Source organism: Mustela nigripes, chromosome 13 (assembly GCF_022355385.1).
Source record: "Mustela nigripes isolate SB6536 chromosome 13, MUSNIG.SB6536, whole genome shotgun sequence".
Classification (NCBI taxonomy): Eukaryota; Metazoa; Chordata; class Mammalia; order Carnivora; family Mustelidae; genus Mustela; species Mustela nigripes.
In genome coordinates this window covers 32,435,770-32,448,947 of record NC_081569.1, presented here as the reverse complement: position 1 = coordinate 32,448,947, position 13,178 = coordinate 32,435,770, and the positions used below count along the sequence as shown (strand labels likewise).

At 50.6% G+C, this 13,178-nt stretch overlaps 1 long non-coding RNA gene across 1 annotated transcript; it reads left to right on the top strand.

Annotated features, from left to right (window-relative positions):
* Positions 1 to 4,586: 4,586 nt before the first annotated feature.
* On the top strand, positions 4,587 to 11,274 carry LOC132029136 (uncharacterized). Its single transcript, XR_009407722.1, has 3 exons — positions 4,587 to 4,901; positions 10,548 to 10,695; positions 11,078 to 11,274. It is a non-coding gene; the product is annotated as an uncharacterized LOC132029136 (long non-coding RNA).
* The last annotated feature ends 1,904 nt before the right edge of the window (positions 11,275 to 13,178 follow it).

Genomic DNA, 13,178 nt, shown 5'->3' with positions numbered 1-13,178 from the left:
GCAGAGCTGAGTAAAGCCGCCAAGCCACTGCTTCTACCTGGGTGGAAGCTCTGCTTTGCTTGGACGATACTGAGCCCCTTTATGGCTATGTAATTCCGTGGGCCATTTGCTCAGGCACGCTCTGCCACCCCAGCCCCCAAGCTACTCTTGAAACCAACCTTGGAACCAAGGGTGGAGATCAGCAAAAACCGTATTTGTCCTTTACCCTACCTCCTGCCTTCCCTAGTTCTACCCTTGATGTCCCGCAAGGATAGGGCCTGCATCTGGTCCCACTGTGATGTTGGGAGTTAGGGGTCTGCCCTCCCTAATGTGGGCAGGCAAGAAGAGAAGAAGCGAGATGCCTTTGAAAAGAGTTTGGTAGGAGTGAAGTTGAATGCAGAGGGCTGACCCGCTGACAGGACAGTGTGGAGCTCTGCAGCCCATGGTTGGCCTCAGGGGTGGGGTGGAGTGGTGACCTTCCCTGTACTCAAGTCTGCACGGTCCTTGGACCAGGACGACAGGATCCAGAGTCCCCCTGGCCAAGATCCGGCCCAGGATGGAGGAGGCCATAGAGACAAAAAGCCATGTGCTCGTTGCCCCCTCCTTCTAGACCACATTTTGAAGCCCAGAACCCCAAAATGCCTTTCCCAAATGGGCTGACTCTGTTTCTGAGGCCTGTGTGACTCTTTTTCCTGGGGTTCATGTCCCTGAGTTCTGTCCCTGAGTGTATGCAGCCCTGGACCCCAAGGGTGGCCCAGAGGGTGGCTACTCGGGGAGGAGAAAAGAAGACCAGAGGTCGGGTCATGTGTCCGCAGGCTAGAGGCTGGGATTCACACAGCAGGGGACAGAGCCAGGGCGGGACAAGAAGGGGGTGAGCCCGCGGGCTAGGAACGTCCATCTGTGTTCTCGCTTGAGGCTCTGCCAACGTTGGGGATCTCCAGTCCCGATACGAAGGACAGGGGCATGACAAAATATACCTCATTGTCTGTGCTGATGATGTTCATATGAGTAGGTTTTGGAGGTCAGGGACTCACTCGGATACGTGCAGAGGGCCTGAATGGGCTGGTGCTGGGGGGTGCTGGCCCCGGGGAGTCTGGAGCTGCCTGGAGAAGTTGGCAGTGAGCCCGTAAGGACGTGAACAGTAAAGCCTGTTTAAAGGGAAGTACAGGCTTCTCCACGAAGGTCCCAGCTAGTGTGGATGGTCAGATGGTTTCCCCTGAGGAAGGGAGCTAAGGCTCCAGATGGGTAAACTGAGGCCCAGAGAAGCTAAGTATAAGCTCAGCGTGATCATCATGATTAAACACCCATTTTCCCAACTCTGAGCTCAGTGGGCCCTGTGGCCGCCATCCGTGGCCTGGATTTCATTTCTGAGTGTGCAAGGACACCACACAGCAGCCTGCCTTTATGAAATTCACAGTTTACACCTATCTTCAGATTTCAGCCTAGCCCCTGCTGATGAACGCGTGCAACACACACACACGCACGCACGCACACACACACACACACACGCACGCACACAATCCCCTGCTTCCAGTCTGGGTTCAGGGACAAGCCTGAATGGCAAAGAGATGCCTCTGTCCTGCCTTCAAGGCTTGGGGAGGACAATGAGATGGGCCAGCCTGTTTACAGGGCGTCCTCCGTGCGGCTTTGAAATCCGAGGCTCGGCTCCCAGCCCTTCCCAGCCCTTCCCTGCCTGTGGTTTGCCTCCCCTGGGGAAGCAGGCCCTGCCACGAAGCTGGGTTCGATCAAAGCCTCCCCAAACCCGAGCCGAAGCCTCAACTCTCCGCATTATTAAAGTGTTTAATAACTGTCCACGGCTCCTCCCTCCCCAGGACCCTGAAAGTCCTGTTTTCTTGCTTCATTCACCCTCTGCCTTCTAAATGGGAGGAGAAGGGTAGGGGGGGTGAGGGCTGGATGGATTTGATTTCCCTCACCGAGTTCACAATCATAATCGCAATGTTCCTAATTTCCATGTTCTGGAAAGCTCCTTACAGTATAACAAATGCCCTAATTACCGTGTTTGCCGCCCCTTAATGTCGTTTTAAACACACTGCTCCATTTCAGTCCCCCGCAATGTGGCAAATAAGCCCGCTGCTAGAGCTTCCTGTGTGCGGAACGGGTCTCCGGCCTGCCTGCATCCAGAGATTTCAATCTTATCTGGCAGGCAGGGTAATTTGAAATTTAATCATCTTTTCCCTGAACCAGAAGGACTTATTATTACTTTCTCAGAGAAAAGAACAGGCCCAGAAATCAATCTCCCAAATTTGGTGTGGAGGGAGAGGCAGAGGGCACACCGGGCTGTGGGTTCCATGCCCACTCATTCGGGATCTCTGTTCGAGGGACAGGACGTGTGACCGTGGTCCGCTGGAGCGGGCCCAGCTACTCCTGGCAAGACCCCTCCAAACGAGAACTCTCCCATAGACTAGTCTTTTCTGTGCTCAGAATTCCACAAGGAAGATTTTTTTTCCCCCTCTCTCCCTTAATGAAAGGCAATCGTCTGAGAAAGACGGTACAAAGTGTGCAGGTCAGCCAGCAGCCCTCTCAGGGGAAGCCACCTGGTACCCAGGTTCCCCAGCTGGTCAGCAAAGATGGTTCAGCTGCAGCCTGCTGCCAGGTGAAAGAATGTTCTGGAGAAAACCCAAATTCTGTCTGTGGACCGTGGAGGAGAAAGGTTTGACTACACGGAGCCAGAAGCTCGTCCAAGGGACAATCTTCCTGTCATCAACTGGCACACTTTTTTTTTTTTTTAATTTTTATTTTATTTATTTGACAAAGAGAGAGAGAGAGAGAACAAGCAGGGGGAGCGGCAGAGGGAGAGAGGGAGAAGGAGACTCTCCTCTGAGCAGGGAGCCCCATGCAGGACTCGATCCCAGGACCCCAGGATCATGACCTGAGCAGAAGTCAGACGCTTAACTGACTGAGCCCCCCAAGTGCCCCCAACTTGCATGCTTCTGAGTGGAGAATGACTCTCATTATGTCTGGCCAAAACGGAGGCACTTTCCTGTCTGGAATATACTTGACGAGCCATTTATGAGCACACAACACATCGACAGGTCATCTATGGAGGAAACTTCGTAGACGTTTCCCCAATGGTGGCCACAGTCTTAAAATCTAAATGACCTAACAGGTAGGAAGGTATGAAGCTGAAAGAAACGTCTCTAAATCACCAATAAAAGCAAATTTCCATCAACAATACCAGAGGGAAGATAGAATTGTCCTAGTTCTACCCATGGAAAATGCTAATACAAGGTTGTTGACATGTGAAGAAAGGATCAAAGCACATACAGTCTAAAATAGAGGGGAGAACGATCTTAAAGGTGTGTCAGGCAGTTAACTGCTAAATATCATGTTATATCCACCCCCTCCCCCGGATTTTGTCACGTTTGTGGTATTTGTCAGCTTTTTAAAGATGTGATTCATTGTGATTTCTCATTCTAAATAATAGTCACTCTTATACCGAAATTTGTACTTGGCGTTCTTTTTCTTAATGAAAAGCTGGGTCCCGTCTAGGCAGAGCATCTGGAACCTGCTGGCAGCTTGTTGGTACGTGAGAAAGGTGGTCAAGAATGACTCCAAGGTTACGTCTTTCCAATGGTTGGATAGTTTAAAAAAAAAAAATCCCCCTATTTTATAGGATAATGGGAATAATTGGGTTTTTAAAATGACCTTACTTGGCATTGGAAACTGCAGGCCCCTTACACTGGCTTGCTATTATGTTTTCCATTTGAATGCCACTGGTCTGCGAAATCTCAAGTCCACGACGGGCAATGACTGAGCAGGACTGCCTGGGCCAGAGCGCGTCCTGGAGAAGTGCCCTTGGCCAGAAGGGGCTAGTGAAGACTTGGCTCTGGGAAAAGGTGCAGACTTAGCCATGCCAGCCCAGCCGGGGAGGAGGAGAGTAAGGAGGGCTTCCCAGGCCTGGCTCGGCCTGCCTCTGTGGTCCCACCCACATGGTCTCTGCAGCCTGGTGTCTCCCCACACTGCAGCCCTGGCCGCATTGTCACACTTGCCCCCCTCCACACTCCCAGCCTTTGGGCTCCATGGGATTTGGTGTCTCCGTGTGTCCCAAATGCCCTTCTGGGTTTCTCAGCATCTGGGCACACGTGCCATGTTGTCCAGGGTGCCTGGTCATTGCAGACCATGTGGGCCTATCCATGCGCATCCTCCAGGTCCCAACAGATGGGATCACGTGGTGAAGGTCTGCAAAACCGTCCTTGGCAGCAAGCAGCACCTTGAACCCCTCTCCTGTGCCCAATAAGAGGTCCAACCAACGCGATCTTGGAAGACACACGGAGCCTGTTTAAAGTCGCCCTTTGGGGCTCTTCATTTTTTCTGCCCCTTGGGTATGTGGGCAGCGGCCCAAAGATGCTGGTTGACCTTCACCGGCATCATGGCCTGGATTAACCTAGAAAAGGCACTACCACGGTAACCGCGAGAGGGACGCAGCGGGGTTCTGGGCAAAGCTCTGATTCAGGGCAGCGAAGCCCGCAGCTTCAGACTGTCCAATGCAGGAGAGAGCAAAACTGCAGGAAACTAGTACACAGATGGTAACCGCTCTGACAGTGTTTATTTAGGTGTTAGCCTGAACTCTCATCTGCACTGCTCGATCCCCCTTCTATAGAGGGGAAACGAAGGACCGCCCCAGCTCCCAGGGGTCAACCTCATGCCACAATTGGCACTCGGTCTGAGACTCTGAGACCTGGGAAATGCCCAGCTTCTTCATCTCCGTCGTCCTCTGAAATCTGAGTCCAAGGGCCCATCGCTCCAGGGCGGTGCAGAGATCCCCGGCAGTTCCTCTCGGATCTACCCCCCACCCTCTCACCTCACCGAGAGCTTCAGGATGCTGGTTCGCTCCGGGCGCAGAAGTGAGGCAGGGACCCTGGAGGCCAGGCAGTAGTGGGCGTCCCCACCTTCTTTACTGGGTGAGTACCTGTAGCCCCCCCACCCCCTGCTCCCACACACTGCCTGCTCCTGGGCTGCATGGCTGCAGGGTCACCCCTTCTGGGGTCTTGCCTGGGTGAGATTGCTCCCCACCTAGGAACCCATGCACTGTATTCCCATCACCACATGGAGCAATGCCAGTCTTTCCCCTCTTTTTGATCTCCAAAGTATTCCTTTCTAGGGGTGTCTGGGTGGTACAGTCAGTAAAGCATCTGACTCTAGATTTTGGCTCAGGTCATGCTCTCAGGGTCATAGGATCGAGTCCCATGTCAGACTCCTTGTTCAGCATGGAGTCTGCTTCTCCCTCTCTGTCTGCCCCTCCCCCCACGAGTGCACATTCTCTCTCTCTTCAAAGTAAATAAATGGATAAAATCTATTTTTTTAAATTCCTTTTTCATTGTCCCTCACACAGGACTTATATAAGATTGGAAAAGCAAACCATGAGAGAACAGACCAAAGCTAACATTATGATAAATAACATTACATGTCCATCTCAATTTTAACCTTCACAGAAGCTGCCTCTGGTAGCTATTCTTCTTCAGCCCATTTCACAGATGGGAAAACTGAAGTTCGGATGACTTACCCAGCATCCTACAAACTGATATTTGCCAAGCAGGGAGTTGAACCCAGGTCTGACTTCATCATGCCTCAAGAGCTCCTCCAGGTTCTATCTTTTAAAAAATAAAGTCTAGGGGCACCTGGATGGCTCAGGGGTTAAGCATCTGCCTTTGGTTCCGCTCATGGTCTCAGGGTCCTGGGATCCAGCCCTGCATAGGGCTCGCTGCTCAGCAGGAAGCCTGCTTCTCCCTCTCCCACTCCCCCTACTTGTGTTCCCTCTCTTCTCGCTGTCTCTCTCTCTCTGTCAAATAAATAAATCTTTTAAAATACATACATACATACATACATACATACATACATTAAAAAACAGAGTCTAGCCCTGAAAACCAAATCCCAGGACCAGACTTCCCTTTCCCCCATTCAGGGCAGGCCTTCCACTGGACCTCCTGGGTCTCTACCGGGCCTGAGTCATCTTCTGTCTCTGAGAAAGAGTAGCATTAAAGGCTAGAATCCTCTGCCTTCTGGCTTCCAGGGGAGACGGCCGGCCCTCCCACGTGAGGGATGCCCCAGGTGATGCTGTGGGAGCTGGCCGGTGTCCCCAAAGGAGCCATAATGGTGTGAGGGCCCTAAGCTGGGGAGCTGGGAAGCAGAGATGGGTTCTCCTTTCTGGAGTCTCTGTGTAGGGGAAAAGTTGAGAGCCTGGCAGCTCTGAAGGGCTGGCTGGATGGCCGCAGCCCCACCCCCTAATTAAATGGAAAAGCAGAGGGAGCGGGGTAATGAACCGTGTCCCCCGGCCATGGAGGCGGACACCTTCCTTCATTGTACTGCTGCTATACTCGCCAAAATATTTGCAGGGGCCAAGACACCTGTTTTAATTTAGAGATAAAGCCAAAAGGAATGCAGCGATGTCAGGAGGCCGGGTAAGCCTACCTCGCAGGTCCATGGAAACTCCCAGACCCCTCCCCAATCTCTGATGACTGTGGGAAATCAGCTTGCCTAGAAGCCAAAGAGATCCATGGAAGTGTCGGCTGCTACAAGCTCCAGGTTACAAGGATGGCTGTCTGAGGCCTGGGATTTGATGTCATGTGGGTAAAAATCTTCTTTTACCAGAAAAGGAACAGAGGAATAGCCCTTGCCCCCCGCCCCACCCCCTCCACGAGGAAAGGGTCTTGCCCAAAGCTCTGCCTGTGTCCCCTGAGGGTCCCTTATCAGTGGAGGGGCAGTCGCAAGCTGTTGGAGAAACCAAGGAGCAGAAGAGGATGCGGGGAGAGGGCTCTGAACTCCGGGGGACAGAGGCGTATTAGAGAAACGGAGCCGAGGCTGTCGCCATGGGAGGTGCCTGTCTAGCTCGGCTTTGTGCCCTTCGGAGCAAAGCTGGAAACCCCTGGGGAGGTCATGGAGTGAGGGGATGGCAGGAAGGGGGGAGGGAGGCATTTTTCATCAGTCAAGGGCAAACTGCTGGAGGGCTCTAAAAATTCAGAAGCCCAGGCCCACCTCTCTCCTTCACAGAGGAGGAGCCTGGGGCCGGCCACAGTAGAGACAGACACAGGGCTAGAAGCTGGGGTCTTCTCCATGGCCTTATGGGGCCAGCCAGAGGTGTGGGTCCGCCTCCCTGCTTGCCTCCTTCTAAGGACTGACTGGAACTTTCTTTCCCACCTCAACCCTCTTTGGTGGGTTTGGTGAGATGCTGGGAAGACAGCCGCTGCATCGGCTTTGTAGAGCATCCAGATGATCTTACGACAGCTGTGTGTCACCAGGGCCTCCCCCGAAATGCGCGTGTGACCTAGAGACCTGAGCCTCTCTCCGGGTGAACAGTGAGGACCCCTGCAGAGCTGGGAAGCCATCATCACCCCTCAGGGACCCAGTGGACAGGCTGGGGGAGGCTGGGGGGGTTGGGGAAGGGGAAGTAAGAAGAAAGAGAAGAGTCTCCAGGATGGGAAGGGGACCACGAACCCAGCTGGAAACAGACCTGTTACAAGGGGGGGCTCCACGAGTGACTGAGAAGACCTCCCCATCAGCGGGAAGGACGGACCCACAGCCAAGGGCCCGGGTGACATGGGGCACACTCAGGGAAACGGTGCAGTTCTGTTCTGAGCTGCCGTCACATACACACAGAAAGCCCCGTAGCATAGCTGTGTGATGTCAGAGGGGAAGATCCCTCACACCGCACGGAGGAAAGGGGGGGCACATTCAGCGAGTCGCAAGCCCTCCAGTACTTGATACTGACTTAAACATCGCCACCACCACCAAAACGAAGGGAAAGGACAAGCCCCTGGTTTAGGAAAGACCATTTCTCACCATTTTTATGTGGAAAATTTCAAATACAACAGCTAAAGAATACCCAGGTTCCCACCCGCTGCGTGACGCTCACAGGCCAAGTCCAGACTGTCTCTTCTGTTTGTGTGGCCTTCGAGCTAAGAGTAGTTTTTCTGGTTTTTTTGTTTGTTTGTTTGTTTGTTTCTTTTTTTAAGTAGAAGAAGATTTTTTTTTAAGAAGAAGAATGATACTTTGTGACATATGAAAATTCATATGAAATTCAGATTGTAGCCTTCATAAATAACATCTTATTGGAACCTGGCCCCTCCACTTAACGAATTGTCTATGGCCATTTTCATGATGTACCCAGAGCCCAGGGGCTATAGCAGAGCGGACATGGCTGGCAATGCAGAAAATATTTACTCTCTGATCCTTTAAGGAAAAAAAAAAAAATTGTTGACCTCTGACTTAGAGTCTACGATTAATATTTTCCTGTGTGTGCTTTATCACATATCCACCCAGCTATGAAAAGAGATATTTGTAAATCAGATCCTAGCAAAAGATGAAGATCTAAAATAACTTGAGAAGGAACGGGTCCTGACTTCCTCTGAGGCAGCCTGGAAGGGACAGGAAAAAGCCCCAGAGAGGAGTAAAGGACCTGTTTTCTCCTTTGTCTGGATTCCACGTGTATTTAGAATTTTCTGCCAGTAAGACTAAAATCACTGCTGTTATCTTTTTCCTGGTAATGGACCGGGCCAGTCTGGGTGTTGCAAACCAAGAGTTGTGTTTCATTATGTTTTTGGAGAATTTTTTGATTAATGGGGATTTTATGCTCCAAGGAAGGAGGCAGGGTCCATGCCATGCTGCGTGGGTCTGGTCCCCAGCCCGGTGTGGGGCCGTCCGTGACCTCCATCAGTATTTGTTAAATAAATGCAGCCCTGAATTTCTGAGGCCAGTGATGAGCCACGAGTCCCTGCATCACCAAGGTATTGACCTCACTTGCCCGTGATGGGAATCTCTGGCCTGCCGTGTCACCTACAACGAGGGGCTCTGGGAGAGATGGAAAGGAAGGTGCCAGTTTCATTAGCCCTGACGCCTGGTGGGAGCTGCAGGCATGATCTGGAATTTTCCCTGCATGGAAGGTGCTACCCTATAGGTAAGAGCCACATGCTATTCTCCCAGGTCCCCATAATGCAAGGAAAAAGGGGGAGTGCACCTTCCAGCAGGAAGCAGGAAGAGTGTTTTATGCAGGTGTTGGCTGTACCGTTTTGGCTTTCTAGGTAGCTCCTGAAAACAAGCTTCAAAATAGTTCCATAAAAGGCAATGTGATTGCAAACAGGTGTCTCAGAAATGCATAATATGGTCTACTGTTACTGAGTAACATTTTTAAAAAAGAATAGAAGAGCAGTCGGTTTGGGATAGTGAAAAAGATCAGAAAAGCGGTATAATTGGGCAATTCACAAGCGGCTGGCAAGGCATCCAGGCTCCAGATGCCGACTCCTTCGCTGTCTCTGAAACAGTGTGTGCTGTTCCTTGATTGCAAAGATGTCTTCCCTGGGCACCGAAAATTAATTGGACATTCCCTTGGAGGGGCTACTGTGGTTTTATGTTTTATTTTTTCATTTTGGCAAATTGGAAAGCCCGGAGTGTGTCAGGCCACTCATCCAACATTCATTCGTAGGGGAAAGGAGCATACATTGGGTATCTATTTTGTGCTCCACCCTGTGCCAACAATTTTATTCCTATATTCCTTCATTCATTCATTCGTCTGTTCGGAGGTCTCATGGTCATGGTCATGGTCCTGTACTTCAGGAGTTGCTGAACTGGAGGGCCTTTTGATAGACCAAACATAAGAATTCCACACTTCCTGTCAATGATTGGTTTAATAATGATCACTTGACTCGATCTGAGTTGATGAGATTTAGGGCACATATTTTGAGCTTCTAGAAATGGTTTCTTAAAAATGAACACAAGGATTTTCTTTAAGGGTAGTGAATATGTTTTGGAATTTGGTATAGGGCAACATGGTGCGTGTACTAACAAACGGACACAAAGATGTGTCCTTTGTCTTGCTGTCCTTCTCTTCATGTCGTGTGAGGATGTCAGCCTGGCGCTTCAGCAGCCATCTTGTGCCCAGGAGGACACCAGCCTGGAGACAAACAATGATATGCTGAGGGTGTCGGAGCAGAAAGATGGGAGAAAATTAGCCTTGATGGCACAGAGAAGCTGCGAATTAGCCGGCCCCAGGGTAGTCCTGTCTTTGGATAAATGTATGTAAGATATTAGATACCTGCTTTGTTGAAATTGTTTGGAGTCACATTTTGTCAAATGTGTGCATCAGAGGATGGCTCAATCAGTTAAGCGTCTGCCTTCAGCTTAGGTCATGATCCCAGAGTCCTGGAATCAAGTCTGGCATGGGGCTCCCTACTCTTTAGGGAGCCTGCTTCTCTGCCCTTCCCTGGTTCATTTTCTCTCTCTCTCTCTCTCTCTCTCAAATAAATAAATAAAATCTTTAGAAAGCTCTCTGATTATAGACAGTCTTGTCTGTTTCCTCTGGTCCGAGAAGGCAGGAATCTCATCTCTGTTCAGTACCCTAACCTCACTGCCTATAGTCACACCGATCACAGAGTGGATGCTCCGTATTTGTAGAATAAATGGGCACCATACCTAAATCATTTCATTGAACTTTTTTACCAACTCTGTGAGAAAAATAGGACCACGAGATTTTAAAGTGGAGCTAGCTGAGTCTTAGAGAGGTTAACTGCCTAACATCACAGAGGAATAAATCTAGCTCTGTCTACTTCTTGTTCCAGCCTGCCCTGCAGCCTTTCAGTGCAAGACTGTGGACGAAGACAGAGTGACAGCGTCTGTGACACATCTGTGGTTGGATTTAGCGCTGCAAGAGTGTGGCTCAAATGACCACTTAAACGGTCCTGTGGCTTCCGTTTGTGTGGTTCCATGGTGTGTTGGGACATGGACGTTCTTGTGGGCTTCTTGCTGCTGCCATGTAAGGAGGGTGGGAGGTAGAACTGTACACATCTTAGGGATGCCAAGGCTGTACTGAGAGTAGGACAGTAAGATGATCTTTTCTCCACCATTATTGCAGTAATTCAAAGGCTTCATGGGATGAAAGTCATCCGGGAGTTGTTAGACGCTGGACATGGTGTGCCATTATTTTGGGAACCCCAGGAAGGGGATTTGCAAAATGACAGGTTCATAATTACAGTAACGGCAAACAATTATTAAGCTCCTACTATATGCCAGGCACTGTATTAAGCACTTTACTTGAATTTTCTCATTTAACTCTTACAGCATTAGTAAATACAAACTGCTATTATCTCAGATCTGCAGGAGACAACTGAAGCCCAGAAAGGCTGAGTGATTCTGCCAAAGTCACACAGCTATAGTCGGAGCAGCCAGGATTCAGTCCAGTCCAACTTGGTCCCTATGATAAACTGCCTGCCTGTTCCTGTGTATTCTGACACGCAGCTGTGGTCTCTGATACAATCAACCAAACAGGAAATTGTACTTTTCCATCACCTTCGAGGATGACCGATAAATGGCCCAAAATAACATGGCCCCTGCTGAGTAATTTAGACTCATCTCTGCCTGTCATTCTTCCATTGTAGCTTTGCTTCTTGTCGTTAAAGGTGATTAATTTTAAGAATTGTCCTGTTCAAAAAAGACAAATAGCCTCCTGGTGAGGGTCCTCTTGTTAACTGTGTAGGAGTAGAATCATCTGAGCTAATCGATAGTAAAGGCGTTGCATGAAAGGGTGAAACACCTCCCCGCTGCCCCATCCACACACACATAACACCATGCTCAAGTGCAATTTCAACTGCTGCCTCTGTGCGGGGGGAGGGGGCAGCGTGCTCACTTATGCAACCTGGGAAAGGGGCTGAAGGGTCAATTCGGGCATCCCATACTTGGAGTAGATTTTCTCTTCCTACAAAGAGCTGAGGAGGTCCTTAAGCCCCTCCTACCACCAAATGCAGAGAGAAAAAGATGGCCATTTGGTCCCAGGCACCTGGAGGAGACATAATTGCCAAATGGGAGGAGGGCCACACACCGCAGCGTTTGCAGCAGGTTTGAATAGCAGCAAACACGGGGGATACTAGGCAAAGCTTTGGAGGAGCAGCTAGTGAAAACCCTGCCCTTGCTGTGGGGGCCTTGGGGGCTTCTAGAAGGTGAACTTTCCAGCCCCGATGCCAAGGAATGAGGACCCCGTACGGGATGGATGGTCAGAACGTGGGGGTGGGGCGTGGGCATGGAGAAGCAGGGGACGATCCCTGCCCCAGACAACATCCAGCAATCCAGGGTACTGGTAGGGTCCCGCCCTACCTAGCTCCTCACTCTGCTGTTCACAGAAGAACCCCCCCATCGGCTACAGCTACATGTGATGTGCTATGGTAGATACACACTCAGGCTTCAGCCTTTGGTTAGAGACACTACACTGTTGATTTCATAGTCTGCAGTCAGTACTTAGGCAGGGCCCCTTCCTTTTTCGAAAACCTTGACCTTCAAGAATCATTCCTGATGTTATTAAGGAGAAGAAATGCAGCCAGGCAGACCCCGGAGCGTTTACAGTTAATGATCTGGTGCTTACCCATGTAAAACGCTGGCCAACAAGGGATTTGCCACAAACCACTCGGGCGGCAATTGAACTCCGCGGATCGAAGTCTTTCATACTTCCGAGGGTGGTCGTTCTTCTTCTGAAAATGTGCACTGATCACCCAGACTACAGCGGTGCTCCGTGCCCGTCATCTGTTAACAGTGGTGAGCTGAGAACATGCGACGTGTCCAGCCACAGGGAGTGCTTAGGTGAAGCGGTGTGTCCACTTTTACGGGACTATCAGGGAGCTGTCAGGAATTATGCTCACAGAGACGGTGATAAATGGACACGCTTACCGTGTAGAGTGAAAAAGCCACACTAGAAATTGAATGCACACTGATTATAATCTATAAAACAATAATAATCCTATATGCTAGAGTGAAGCCAGAGCCCGAGTCACATCTGGTAAGGATCCAGATCTTTCTAAGAGTGCTTGGTCATCTTGTCGGGGGGTGGGCTCCCAGGGGCACATTTGCATGTGCTGGCTGGCACCAAGTTTTGCGGGAGGCAACCTGGAAGGGCAGGCCTGGGGAGCCAGCATTGTTCGCCTTCGGAATATGGTACCCTGACCTGCTTCCACAGGTCAGCCCGAGGGAAAAAGGGCTGCACCGGGATACCAGGCGCTGTTTTCACGAGGTGAGCAGGTGACTGTCATATAGCCTGTCGTCCTGGCAGAAACCCGCACAGCAGCCCCCTTGCTAGCTGACTGCAGTCTCCCCTGGGCACCTTGAAGTGGTCAAGGGGTGGTGAGGTCCTGTCACCCCACGGCAGTCTCAGATGTGGGCATTGCCAAGGGCAGCTTGAGAACACAAAGACTTGCTTTGGCCTGGTT